Below are 15,661 nucleotides of genomic sequence, written 5' to 3' on the forward strand. Positions count from 1 at the left end.
AGGCGAATTGCAATCTGATTCAAATACAGGGAGGGTGTTCAATTCTGCTCCTGTTAGTAACATCCATTCTAATTGACATGGGAGGCCCTGGGCAAAAATCATTGATGAATACACGCTTACTAGACTTAATAGTAGTTGCCCAGGTGATGCTGAGATGCTCATTACACGGGCGGATGGGAGAGCGGCCACAACTATTGACTATGTATTAACCAACAGTACAGGCCTCCTCCTAACAGTAGATAAGGCAATTGTTCCTCGTAATGATAGTGATCATTTCCCTCTGTGTGTTCTTTTACCTCCCCTTGAGGTGCACACTGTACCGGCTTTATATGACAAAAATGGACAGATCCATTTTAACGAAGCTCAAAACCGGATACAGTGGCATGGCAAAAATCTTAATCTTGCCAACTGTGCAGTTGTAAATATAGTCCCTGACTTTATTCTACAGTGTGAGGATAGTAGCAATAGTTCTTCAGAAGAAATAATCTGTCGGTTTATAGCTATGATGGCTACCATAGGCACACATACCTGTGCCACTAGATCTTATAAAGAAAATAACGGAGGCAAAAAAATAGCTACTCAAAGCAATAGCTGTAGTGATCTGCCCATTGTTTGATTTTGGGTTGTTTTACCGCGACTGAAATGTTCACGACGGAAATGACCGCATGAGAAATGTACGTAATGAAAAATTGTTCATACATTTCCCATTCGTTCATCCACTGTAAAACAACCCCAAATCTATGGAAAAACTCTATCCCCCCCTACTTACCTTTCCTTCCGACGGGCTGTGTTCCCTGCGACGCTGGTTCCCTTTCTCTTCTGTGATTGGGAACCAGCGCTGCAAGGTCCTTTTCTTTTTTTTTTGGGTCAGCTGCGGGGTTGTCCCCCGCAACCCTCGCTCACTATACTGTATAGTACCCTGTATTATAATACTGTATAGTATAGTGAGCAGGGTGTTGCGGGGGACACCCCTGCAGATTTTTGTTTCTTTTTAAAAAATGTTTATTTTTCTTTTTATATTTGTTTGGCTCAGGTGCGGGGATGTCCCCCGCAACCCCCGCTCACTATACTGTATAGCATAGGGACACCCCCCGCAGCCTATTATTTTTTTAAACAAACGACCTACACCACCAAATAGATACTACAAAATGTCCTATGAACATTTAGTCAATAGATGTATATATTTTAGTTAATTTGGTGGAGGTCATTTGGATTCAGTCATTTTGACTGAATCCCATTGTTTGGGAGCAGAGACTGTAGCGCTGTGGCAAAATACATTAGATATTGTAAAAATGTATACCAGAGGTGGTTAAAAGACTACAAAATGAACCTGGAAATAGATTGCTGGAAGAAGTTAGCCACTCTTGCCATGTACCGGAATAGCACGCATATATGGGAGGTAATCCGAGGTGAAAAAAAGGGACTTGTTAGTAAACTGTATCTCTGAGATCCAGTGTATAGACCATATCAACCGAACCCTGGGCTGGCTCAAAAGTCGGAAATGATGCCATGCACACTCTAGCATTAACCACATGGTTTTGTAAAGCGTTTGTGCTCGATATTGTAGTAATAATTGAGCAGCTGAATAAGTCTCGAGCAGCTGGGCCCGATGGTGTGTGCAATAATCTATTGAAACTCTCTCCAGACATCTGTACCCATGCCCTCTCTGTCTTATTCAAAGAAATTGGGCTAACAGGAAAGATGGCAGACACATGGCGAAATAGTCATTTGCTCAATGTACACAGAAAGAGAGCCTGCGATAACCCTGCCACCTACTGTATGCTAGCAATGCTAGATACACCTTCTAGGATATCTTCCAGGGTGTTGTTGGCAGAGTTAAACCAATGGATTGACTCAAACAATATCCTCCCAGTCAATCAAGCTGGATTCAGGCCCAAAACTAACACAATGCACAATGTACTTATCTTGACTTCGGCGGTAGAATATTCTTGGGAGAGGTGTGAGTCTAATGTATATTGGGCTTTCATAGACTTCAGCGCTGCATTCGATTCTGTTCAAGTTATGGAGGAAATTGAGCACATGGAAGATTCCACTGGGGCTATTAAAAATGCTTATGTTGCAATACACAGACACCATGGATTGGAACCTAGCAAATGGCTAACTTTTCAGTTGTTTACGGATCTGGGGAAGGGAGACTAAGTCCATTCCTACTCTGCAGCTGTTTTCAGCGCTTTGACTTCCTGGACATCCTTTGGTACATAGAACTGCAAAGCAATCAGAAAAGGAAAGGGGCTGGAGGGTTAACCTACCTTACTCATTCTCTGTTTATTTCATCCCTACAGAAATATTCTTCAACACTCCCGACAGAGAGAGGGACAGAGAGAGAGTTCCTCTTGCCAACCTTCTAATATTATTCCATCCTTCAACTCCACTTCAGTTTTATTTCCTCCTTTTGTATTGTTCCTAGCTCCCTCTTTAACTCTACTCCAGGGTTTCCTTCCCTTTTGTGTTATTCCTACTTCCCTCTTTAACTCCACTCCTGGGTTTTCTTCCCCCTTTCTGTCCTGTGTTTCTACTACTGATTTCCAACCCTCCCCTGGGTTTACTTCTTCCCTGTTCTCCTCTGTTAGCAATGTTAACTTACAATCCACTTTGGATTTTCCTTCCATCCTTCTGTCCGCTACTTCGAGTACCAAGTCACAAGCCCCTCCTGGGTTTGCCTCACTCCTTCTTTCCTCTACTTTGTGTAATGGCCTAGACGCCCCTCCTGGATTTGCCTCACCCCTTTTTTCCTCTACTTTGTGTAGTAGCCTACAAGCGCCTGCTGGGTTTACTTTACCACTTCTTTCCTCTACTTCAAGTATTGGTTTACAAGCCCCTCCTGGGTTTTCCTCAGCCCTCTTTTCTTCTACTTCAAATATTAGCTCACAAGCCCCTCCTGGTTTTGTCTCATCACATTCTTCTCTTCTAAAAGGATCACCTTTTCCTCTTTCCTGCTGCCCCTTCTGCAGCTCCTTTCTCTGGCAATCTTCTGTCTCTAGTCTTCATAATCTCTAAGGCACACTCCAATGCAGCAACCACTCTTTTTCAGCCTTCTCCAAACAGAAGCCACCTGCTCCTGTCAACTCCCACACTAGACTGTGTTACTGGTCTAATATAGCAGTGCCCTCCTCCCCCTGATTAGAATTAGGGCTGATAGTCTGCAGCTGTGAGCTTAAAGGGTGTGAGTGTTGGGATTGGATTGTCCCTCTCACTTCCTAGTATTCAGATTGAGGGTTGGGCTGACTCTATAAAAACCATAGTGGGTATTTTGAAATTCTGTATGCCGACAGAAGCTGAGGAGGCAGCTTGTGTGATAGACTGCATGCTGCGCTGCTGTTGGGCATGCAAATGGGTTAAGGGTTCTCTATGGGTGTTTGGGTTTTTCCTAGGGTCTCCCTGTCCATGAAATGTTTTGTTAGGGCTTCCTGTGCTTTGAAGGGACAATTTAACCTCCCTGATCCGTTCCGGGTTTTATGATTGGGAGAGAAGGGTATTGTGGGGGATGTAGTCCCTCAGAGGATGGTTTTTTGTGTGTAGTGTGGGGCTTGCATTGCCTTGTGCAATGCAATCCATGGAATGTTCGTTGGTGCTGGAACCCTGGGTCCACAGAGGAAAGTTGTGGCATTCAGGATGGGAGATATGACTGGAAGGTTGAGTCTACCTCTGGTCTCCCCATCCCTCTAGCCTGTTACCCTGAAACTACAATAAAGCTCTCTTACCTTTGTACCGGCTGGCTCCTGTGTGCTCCCTGCGTCCTGCCTTCCATTCCTGAGTCAAGACACTACAGTGATCTTGATATTTCGGTTTGGTGACTGGTTTTCTGGTGACTTCTCTGTCTTAAAGAACGGGATAGGATGGTTTTCCAGGTTTACTGTTTTCCTAGCCCCTAATTCCGCTCCCCGGATCCAGTCCGGGCTTTGGTATTGTTTCTCTGGGGCATTATGGCAAACTTATTTTCCCATTATTAGTTTATCTGAGAAGACAGCTCCCTGAGTTTCTTGGCTCGTGGACCTAGATGGAAGTCTCGGAAAGGGACTTCGCCACACCGTCCATCTGTGCCCCAATTGATCTCTCTCCCTCTGCTTTTCTCATCACGTGTCTCTTTGCCTCTCTCCCTTTCCCTCTTTCTTCTTCTGCTTTTATTCCCACATCTCCATCTCTTTCAAGCTCTCTCTCTGTGTGTCTCTCTCTCTCTCTCTCTCTTTCTCTCTCTCTCTCTCTCTCTCTCTTTCTCTCTCTCTCTCTCTCACAGATTCTCTTACACACTCAATCTTTTTTTTTTCTTCTTCACCCTCTGTGTGTGCTTTAGTGCGAGATAATTCGGAATTCTAATCAAGATGATCTGAACTCCGTTACCTATTTTCCTAATTTAAAGTCCTGCCATTGAAGGGTTATTGCATTGAATTGAATTGAATTTAGAATGTCTCAATGCATATTCTTTTGGCCTGTTATTTGCCAAATGTGCATAGGGCGAGCCACTCGCAGTCCAATCTTAAGTGGCAGGTCTTATCAGCGTTCCATTTGTGGGAGTGGTGGTTTCTGCAGACTGCCTGCACCCTGTCCTTCCTTTTCCCACCTCCACCTCTAACACATCACTTTCCCCCAATTTGCTAGAGCCCCCTCAGCTATTCCTGGCAGCATTGTGACTAGATAAACAGGGCGGAGATCTCGAAGGAGGGAGAGCAGTGTTTTTATATGGCTAAAAGGAGAATGAGACCAGCAGCGACAAATGCAATCCCCCAGGAGGGGAATCACCTAGTATTGAGATGCATACATTGTCATTGCATGTGTTCTGCAGGAACACATGCAGCATTGTGCTACAGCTGTTAAAGAAAACAAAGAAATCTGGCCTAGAAAGTGAAGACAAAGATGTTAGCATTAAAAAGAAGCCAGACGCAGTGTTGAAAAAAGAGCCCTAACACATGACGTGTCAGAGTTGGGGACAGTCAAGTGCTTCTGTTGTTGGAAAATGAGAACACTTCTCCAATCCCTGAGCACGCCCTGCCATCGGACAAACGTGTGCGAGTTGGCAGTAATAAAAACACAAATGTATACACCCAAGAGAGTAACACATCTGATCCACGTGTTCTTATGTGTACATGGGGAGAGAGATGGAATGCCCAGGTGCCCCAGATGCAGGGGCAAATTGTATGATTTAGAGGTGGGGATAATGGCGAACTTGTGCTTGGTATATCTTATCCTGCTAATACTATAAATGTGATAATATTTATGAAGGGTTAGACTGGAAGAGAGCCGGAGGAAGCCTGGCATTGAGAATCCATGGTTTTCTAAAAGGTCAAAAGTTAACATTTTGGATGCTTTCTGCCTCTGATAGCATTTGAAGACTAGATGGCTACCATACAAGTATATGAAGATAGAAATGGGTTACATGTACTTGGGTATAAGGATCAAGCATAGCTGTTCATCAATTTGGACCACACCAGCGTGGAACAGGTATTGTGTGACACATCTACTAGAGGGTAGAAGAGAGAAAATACCAACATATGTTTGGAAATGAAATAGGTAAATTGAAGCCGCATGCCCATAGGATTTTACTAAAGGAAGCAATCAAATCTGTAGCACAACAAGCAATAGGTGTTCCATTTGCCGTGAGGGCAGAGGTGCATAGTGATTTTGAGGGACTAGTATGAAGGAATAATGGAATACACAGAATATGCCGAATGGCTTATCCCAATTGTTGTTGAACACACACTCAATGGCAAGATTGGGTCTGCATTGATCTGCATTGAACAGAATTACTCTGATGGACAGGTTTCCTACTCCTATAATTTCTGAAATGCTGAATAGTAGAAACGAGCAGGGTGTGGAAAAGGTCCGGGGCAACGATAATGTCGGGACTGTCGGGACTCAGGGCTAGCAAGCCTTTTGGTTGTAGCTCTTGAGCATTTATCCGGGGCTACAACCAAAAGATCCGGGGCTATAGACCTCTCAGCCCCCCCGAGCAACGAATCTCGAAACGAGTCAGACACGTTCACAAGACTGGTCAGCTGCGTACTGTCGAATTCTGCTGGTGGATTACTGAAAACACCTCAGCTCGTTTATCACACTATTCTGGGTATTTTGTTACCACATGATGCTTTTATTTTGTCCTGGCTTCAGCTGAAGGCATGTTTCAAAGAACCATGACTTATTTGTTGAAAAGAATAAGATACACCTATCCTGGTATATCAAGAAGACGTTTTAATTCATAGTAAATGGATTAAAGGATATGGTATAGGTTAGACAAAGTCCTGAATAGGACAGAAGCAAAAGGGCTAACTATAAAGCAAATGCAAATTCAGGCCAGAAGATGTGGAATATCTTGAACATTCAGTGAATGAAAACGGATACATGCCCATAGTGGACCTGTTCAACTCTAAAAGTGAAGCACCTCCCCCCACATACAAAGATGAGGTCTGCTATTCATTTCAGGTTATATGGGCTTCATGGGAGGTTTCAATAATACATTCATTGATATGCCTGCTAAAAATGTACAATGTAAGTGCGATAAAAACAAACTCTGAGGCAGAAGTACACAAGATAAAGGAGAACATTTGTGTAGCATAACATCTTGGGAGATGGTTTGACATGCTTGTACTGATGATTCCCACAGTAGATACAAGCACCAAAGTTTTGGAGCTTGTATTATTCCAAGTGAAAGAAAACTAGGAAATAACAATGCGTTCTGTTTCCAGAGCTGTGTCAGAAACTGAATCATGGTAATCTGTAATAGAAAGAGAATTGATTGCATGCATTCCATGGGGGGGGGGGTACTCCAGAAGGTGTACTTGGTGGAAATAGTATGATATGCACAGACCATAAACCGTTGGTGGAAGAACTAACCGTGAAAAGTATGTCGAAGGCAAAGTGGCACAGAGCAAATTTGCCTAGGATTACAGGAGTTAAACTATGAAGTATGATGTGCCCCAGGAAAACACATTTGTATTTCAGATTTTCTGTCTAAAATGACCCCAATGGATGAAGGTTCCAGAGAGGCAGGTAAGGAACGTGTAACAGCGAGCATTGTGCATGGAGAGTCAAGAGATGGCTTTGTCAAAGGGAGAGTGAACAGAGGCCATGATGCAAGATGAGGTTTCCACAGCCATCAAGCTGTGAGTGCAAAAGGGGCGGCCAGTAAAGATAAAATGATGCAGGAATAATTATCAGGAGTTTGGGCAGCAAAGGAGAAACTCTCCATAGAAGACCAGTTCCTGTTGCATAACTGCAAGCCCGGTGCATGTACTCATGAAAGGCAAGTTGGTGCATCACCCAGACAGTAACAGGGTGTGAGAGATTCAATAGAGATAACCGGGTCCATACAGCAAGAGAATATGAACAATAAGGACACAGGTTTGTCTTTATGAGGCATGGTATAGAGCATAAGGTAAGCTCCCAGTAGCATTATACTTGGGTCACCTTTCAAACTAATAAGGGGGCAAGAGGTCAAATCGAAATTGAAGAAAACTGCGGTAAATATGAGAGTTGAAGGGCGTTGAGTGGATTCTATAAGGATTAAGGAACACATGCTGGAAGTACATGATAAATGTAAAACGTATTATGACAAGTGAGTGTGTAAGCATGCTAAAATAAATGAGCGCGTTATTAATAACCTACAATGAAACTAGCGCCTAGATACCTACGGGTTATGTGCGCTGTAAATAAATGCAAACATACATAGATAAATAAATAATGGCTACATATTGGTAGGCGACAGAGTGAGAGTGAAGTAGGATGTGGCTGTAGACAAAGACAATACAAAATAGTCCAAGCTCATGAGGGTGATTGCCATGAAATAGGAGCGAAGAACAGTGATAAACATTAATGAAGTAGTCAAATGGAGTTGGACGAATGAGGAGGATGAGAGTAATATGGGCAGGGCATGATCGTGGCAAGAACAAACACGACTCAGAAGCACGCGAGATTGGCTCTCAATGGGCAAGTGAGGCAAGCAGAACCACCACAGAGTTGTGAGGTGGAGTGATCACAGGCCCGAGAGTCCACAGGAGGTTGAAGGAGAAAGTAAATGAAGCAATGGTGAGTAGGGAGTGGAGGCAACTCCAAAATAAATAGGATGCCTGTTAAGTGAAAATATTGCAAAGTGTCTGGGAACACAAGGAAAAGATCAAAACAAGGAAAGGAAAGGGAGGATGTGTGTTCGATCCGTTAGCCTTACAGATGGTTAGTGCCTTCAGGCATTAGTAGATTGTGAAGGGTTGGAACCCTTTGGTGTCATCATGCTAGAATGAAAGGAGAGCTAGTTTGTCCAGGTGCTGGTCATTTTGAGGCTTGGCAGTGGGCTTGCAGGCGTCAGTAGCGTCATTCTTATGGACTAAACTCGGTTTCATTCTTCGATTGTCCCCATCCTTGAAAGCTAGGACCAGATTTAAGGTTAAAGTAGCAGAAGTGGGTATAGACATGTTCTGTGGGTGCTTTTATAGATAGATCAGTGACGGCCCAGATAGACCTGCATATCGTGGTAGCACATCTCTCTTTTCCCGACATGCAACAATTTTCATTTACGGCCGTTTTCTGCATTCCCCAAACTGTTGCTAGGTTACCTCTTTCTTGAATGCCTTTCCATGTCTTCAGGGCCCTTCAAAAATGAATGGTCCACACAACCCCCTTCCTCTTCAACTCTTTTCTCTGGCATCTCTTAGTTCACTTCCATTCCCCTAACTCCGCCCATCCCTCCTCACCTGTGTGGTGAGTGCTGTGCTGCCCTCACTCTGCCTGCCCCCTTTTTTGACTCACCCACTCTCCCTCGCGGTTTGACCCACTTCCTCCTCATTCCATGCAGAGAAGAACCTGCTGCTGCATCACAGCCAGCCATGCTGAAGTGTGTATGAGCATCTTTTGAGAGTCACACATCTATGAGAAGTATCGCACTCAGAGTGCACTTCCACTCTGATACTGAAGGCCTGGTGCTTTTTCAAAGCCTGGTGAGTTGTGGCTCTTGGTAGCGGGGGACTGGATTTCATTTTGGACATGTGAGAAGAGTTTGGGGTTTGTGGGAAATAGCAGGGTAGACCGTGCACGAAATGAGCAGGGATTTCGACCGCTGCCCCGACAAGTCTCCTGATGAACACCAGACAAACACCTTGCCTTGTGTTGACGGGCAATGACTTTGATGGATAAATATCCCAGCAGGCCACTCAGCATAGCACCTGAACATGTTAGAGTAAGGTTTGAGGCATTTCTCAGCTTGCAAACATACTAAGGAAGGAAAAATGGGTGACTGTGGTCCTCAAATGTTAAGCTGCCTTTCCACTGAACGTTAAGTTCTTGCCTCCCATAAGTCTTAGCAAGTTATGGTAATGTCTGAGTGTCCACACTGCCCCATTTTCCTCATCTGCTAACTCACAGATGCTTGTTTTGTTCCTCATGAGGCAAAATGTTTAATTTTGAGACAGAGAGAGAGAGACAGAGAGAGATGGCCATGGGTAGGAGTGCAGGGATCAGGTTTTTTTCTTTGTAAGGCCTATTTCCCAGACCAACCAAATGCCCTCTAAGGTCTCCTACCAACTTACACTACAAACTTCCCACAGAAGGCCTCCACGGGCCTACAGGTTAGCACATTAATACTAACCGAAGGAAATGAACTTTTTCACAGAAACAAATATTTGAGAAACGTGAACATCTCACAGTGGTGCCCACTCTTTTTGCTTTCTCCAATCTTATGTCTCTAGTCTTCATAATCTCTAAGGCACACTCCAATGCAGCAACCACTCTTTTCCAGCCTTCTCCAAACAGAAGCCACCTGCTCAGGCACATGAAAAAATGGTTGAGTTTGTACACAATTCAAACATTTGGAAATTAAGTAAACAAACAAACTGCAAATATTGTAATGCTATTTACATTATCACATGTCCTTGTCTATTATTATTATTATTATTATTATTATTTATCATCGAAAAAGATAGCCATACGTGATCCAGGTGCACAGGCCAAAAGATATCCTTTGATCAACAACTCACCAACAACAAATTAGGCTGTGCTTGTGGAACACTCGAGGATTTTTGCACCTAACAGTCCCGGGTGACATACAGCTGGGTGATTACGACATGATATGCATCCAGGGGACATGGCTCATGCAATCTCGTACCCTGGATGGCTACGAAATCACCTTGGTTCCGGTCAAATAAGGAATTGCAGGACGCCCTACTTCTGGCTTGATGACAGCTATCCGAAATCGAAGTGGCATTACACTCATACAGAAGCTCAGAGAAAACCAATCAATTCTAGTTGTGAAAGTAAAACTGGTCCATGGTGTCCGATAAAGAAAAGAAGAGCACAACGAAGACAATTATAATCATAAATACCTACTGGAACCCTGCCCTAATCGAACTGGCAACATTTCTTGCCATAATAGAGACTGAATTCGACGTGTGACAAGCGGACCACCAGGGTGACCACATACTAATCTGCGGTGAACTAAATGCTAACTTCCAAAAAAAAGGTGACGATCCGAAGGGGAATACCAAGAAAACTCCTTCCGAACAGCAGTCCACGCAGTGGATGAAACTAATGAAATCCAGAGATCTGCTCCATCTCGACTTAGTTTTCCCTGATCCAAATCTTATATCTTTCTGGGAACGAGAAGGAGCGAAATCCACGATTGACCACATCTTCGTGACACCGCCACTACTTCAACTAATAACACCATTTGAACTGGTAAGGACATCCGCTAGTGATCACAATCTCCTGTTAACACCTTGGTCCTCAAACACAGCTCCTTATGATAGGATGACAACCCAACTAGATACGAATAGCCAAGGCACAAGGCTAAAAATGACCTTTGCTGCCATCAGAGCCGTGACGGCCAGCTACAATGACCTAGCCAACAGTGACGACTCAAACCAGGTAGACTACACCGCACTTCTAATTACATACAAAGTTCTGACTCGGAATGAGACGTCACCTAATGCACAGAGGAAACACGTCTACAACAAATTGGTGGCAGAAAAAAGGCGTGAACTAAGGAAGACCAAGAGAAATGCAAAAAAATCTAATTCTTTAGTGGTAAATACCATCATCGCAGAAGCAACAAGATCATATAAAGCCTGGTTACGAGCCCATCGCGCCAAACTACACCAAAAAGGCCATCAACGGTAACCATGCCAAGGACTTTTAGTCTCTACTTCGCTCAACATCGGCTGGGATGCCACCTTCCCTCAAAAATGGAATAGGTGAATTAACATGGGTGAAACACTTCGAGTATCTCTTCTAACTTCCTAAAAACAGCAGCGTAGATAACTGGAGAGCCGACTCTCCTTGGGTACGGTTGGATACACAGTCGGATATTGTCGACTTAATAAAGAAACTAAAATCCTCCCGCGCACCTGGCGCAGATGGTATAACTAATTTAGACCTGAAAACCCATCCTGAAGCCTGGGCGACACTGCTTAGCAAGGTCTTTGGCCGTTGTGCGGATTCAAAATCATTTCCTCCTTCATGGAATTCAGCAAATGTGGTTCCAATTTATAAAAAAGGCAACAAGACTGACCCGGCAAACTATCGCCCAATCGCGCTTTTAGACCCGATATGCAAAGTCTTCGGATCTCTGCTTCCACAACACTTTACTTCATGGGCATTCAATGCCCCCTGCCAGGACCATTTCCAAACAGGATTTAAGAAGAACTTGGGAACTAACGCAAACATCCTCATTTTGAGCACTTTAAAAAGCAAGGTCCTGGAAGGCAGTCCTAGAATATTCGTTGCCTTTATAGATCTCACCCAGGCATTCGACCGAGTGGATAGATCTAGACTCTGGTCAAAACTTAAATCCTGGGAGTGCTCGAATGAAATATTAGAGCCAATAAGAGCACTGTATACCAATACAACTATGCGAGTCCGCTTACACCTAGAAGGGACTCTCTCAACAGAGATTACCACAGCAAGGGGCGTGAAACAGGGTTGCCCATTGGGCCCGGCCCTGTTCTGGGTTTACCCAGGCGACCTATAGGAATCTGAAAAGTCCATAAGCTCCTTCCCTCCAAAAAAGGGGGGAGAAAAGATAAGTCGCTTATTATACGCAGACGACCTGATTCTTTTGGAGTACACACCCATAGGCCTACAGCACCAAATGAACAACCTACAACAATACATGGCAGACAACAACTTAGACATTAATGAAGGAAAAACAAAAATGATGATAATAGAAAACACTATTACGAAGAAGGAAAAACCCACCTCAATTGTTTCAAACGCCACAGAGAGATCTAATAGAATCAGCAGCCCTACTCCACCCTGGTCAACAATCAAGGTCAGATTGTCTATTACAGAGGTGAACAATGATTCAGTGCCCATAGACGGGCGAAAGCCAAACTGGAAAACCTCAAGAATGGCTGAGCCCTCAAGAACATGTCTAAGTTGGGGTGTAACAATTGCCTCTAGAGCTTTCATCAGAAAAGGTAACAAAGATATGGGATGAAAGTTACTCAAGATAGTGGGATCCAAAACAGACTTCTTCAAGAGTGGAGAAACAATCGCCCATTTCAGGCCAGCGGGAATACAACCCAAACTTAGAGAATGATTAAGAGCCGAGGTAAGCAGAGGAGCAAGTTCAACAACTAGAGCCTTAATAATTTTCAACAGAATAGGGTCAAGGGGGCAGGAAGACTTGAGCTAGTGGATAATTTTGCTAACCTGGTCCTGTGAGGTAGGAGCAAAAGACTAACACGACACCTTATTGTCACTAATGACCATTGTGGGAAAGGAGTGAATAGAACCTGCCATAGAAGAGGCAGGAATGTCTTCTCAAATCTTAGCTACCTTATCAAAGATGAAATCGGAAAGTGAGTCCCACATCACCTGCAAAGATGTAATTGTGGAACCAGCAACTGTGGGGGAGGAAAAAATCTGAACAATAGAAAAAAGTTCTTGAGATTGATTCCATTTTAGGCTTTGAGATTGATTCCTAGCCGCAGTAATGCGGGCCGAGAATTAACTACTTTTTTCTACAGCCTTGAAAGAAGATTAAGCGCTTTCAGCATAGGCTCGGCACCAACATCACTGTGCTTGTCGAAGCTGTAATCTAAGTGCCAGCAACTGCGGTGAAAACAAGGAGGCTGATGTTTTAGTGATTTCTTTTTTTCCTCAGTGGGGCTAGCTCATCTGCCACTAGAGGCAGAGGATAGAGCTGATAAAAGGTCCCTAGAGGAGCTAGACAAGCTAGCTACATAATGTTTAGGAATAACATCAGATAATTTAGAATGCCTCACGTGGGACCAAGGCTGGGAGAAGCACCAAGAGAGGGAATTAGTTGGCCAAGCGGAAGGAAGCAACAGATTAAAAGGATTAACAAAATGGTCTGTCCAATCAACCTGAAACATGGGGTAAGGGAGTTTTCATAGAACATTAGATCAGGAGTGTGGCCTTGCAATGTGGAGGGCCACAGACCAGCTGCTGTAGGTTAAGATCTGCCAAAGCAGCAAACAAATTGGCTGCATAACGATCCGAAGGGTCGTCAACCCATACGCTAAAATCTCCTAAAATGGCGAGATGAGAATACTTGAGTTGCAATGCAGCTAAAAAATCTACAAACTCAATGGGAAAAGAAGTATCATAGGCTGGCTGGCAGTAGACTAATAAAAAATATGCAGTAAGAGTTGAAGAGAGTATAAGAGTGCATAAGAGTATAGTTTTCGAACACAAATACCACTCTGCCTCCGGGGTGGGTAGAATCTCGGTCAACATGAATAATAATCCCCTGGAACAACATGGATGAGATCTGGGGCAGAACAGTCCGACAGCCAGGTTTCTGTGAGAAACAATACATCTGGGTTGTGAGTAATCAACAGATCATAAATATTAAATTTATGGCACACTAAAAGCCGAGCATTACGCGGCACCTCCCGTTCAGTTGGAAGCAGCTGGAGGCTCCTGACAAGAGGTAAAATCTGAAGCAGAAGAAGAGCAAGGTTGCCAGTTGTGTGGCCACGCAGTGCCAATAGGGGCAAGCTGGGAAAGTGCATTTCTTGTATAAAAACATTATGTGGGTAAGATACACCCCGATCGCTGAACATTGGTCACGGATACATACAGGGAACAGTGCAGCTCCATTAGCCAATCATTTTGTGGAGGCTGGCCACAGTGAAAATGATTTGAAGTGGTTTGTGATTGAGAAGGTGAACAGAATTAGTCGAGGGGGATCGCTTTCAGATTTGTTGGCGAGTCGCAAAGCCTTTTGGATTTACAATCTATGGGCGCTTTTGGTCGGTCCAAACGAGTCCATGGAGAATACAGTATTTTAAGATAGTGACAGGATCCATGCATTTGGGCTCAGCTTACACCATTAGAATGTCTGTGAAATAAGGGATGTAAGTGGACCCTATATAAGGTTATTAAAGTATTGTAGCTCTTTCTGCTTTTGCAAGCTGCCCCCTTGTTCTTTGGTATTCGGGGCCATATTCCGTAACATATTTTATCAATCCAACCAACAGAGAGGTGAAGGGGAAATAGATTTATACTGCTTGACCAAACTAACCCCCTACTTTAGGAAAACCTAAACAACATAGACTATGGGTTTGGTAAGCAGTTGTTGTCACAGGAGGGAAATCCACCTTCCCCTAGAGGAAGCCTAAAAAGAGGACAAACTCACACATGTGAAGGGCTGGTGGCCAAGTATGCTGGAAATTAAACAACAAACTTAGCACTTAGTGATACACAGCAAACAAAACATGAGCATATTCATTGTATTAATACAATGACAATAATAGCAATTTACTAATAAAGCACAACAAAATACCTTCATCAGTTATTACAAAAATTCAGCACACTACGATAAAACATTGCACAAACTGCAAAAATAATTCAAACCGTGGGGCACAACTACAAAAAGAAAGGGGCACACAGGGGAAGAAATGTAGTTAAACCCAAAAACTCGGATTTAAAAAGATAGACAGGGAAACTGAATTAATATGTATAAAGTAACTGTCTATTATCAACCTATATTGAACCAAATTCTAAAAATATCAAAAGGTCAGGGTACACTTAATTCACCACCCAAATTCACACTTCTTCACTCACACTCAACCCCATATATTTTCTCCCTGCAGTTGGTGATATGCTAATGGGGCTCTTCGCTTTGTACTATGGCTTGTGAGCCGACATGACTGTAAAGTGACACACATTTGTGGTGCTGACATTGGCTAGGGTTTTTTGTAGATATTTGTTTAAGCATGGATATTGCTCTGCTTTGAATTGGGGTAACCACATGTATGGTTGGTCTATCCTTCCTATTGATTGCGTCGGCTGTCTCAAAGGTTGGACATGATTTACCCTCCAACGACATGAGAAGGAAGCAAGGTCTGCTCAGATTCTTTTAAACGGGTAGCCATTGAGTGGCATGCACTGGTGATGGTCCACATTATATAGTGAACAAGCGATGCTTTAAGAAATGATTATCAAAGCATGTTTTGGTGGTAGGTGCACTAACAAGATGCTGCACAAGTCTAGTGGTGGTTATTGCTTTTGACCTTGGTTTGGTGATGGTCATCAGGGCTGGTGTAGGGTTTTTGGGCACAGTGTCCTGATTAGTGTATGCATGTTTTGAGTTTTACAGTTGGTATACCTGCGTAGAACAGAACGCAGGGTTGGAGGGTGACTTGGTTGCCGAGTGAAGACTCTAGCCTCCAGTTTCTTTGGCCCTGAGGAAGAC

The sequence above is a fragment of the Ambystoma mexicanum genome, chromosome 9 (assembly GCF_040938575.1).
Source record: "Ambystoma mexicanum isolate Mex_15411 chromosome 9, UKY_AmexF1_1, whole genome shotgun sequence".
Classification (NCBI taxonomy): domain Eukaryota; kingdom Metazoa; phylum Chordata; class Amphibia; order Caudata; family Ambystomatidae; genus Ambystoma; species Ambystoma mexicanum.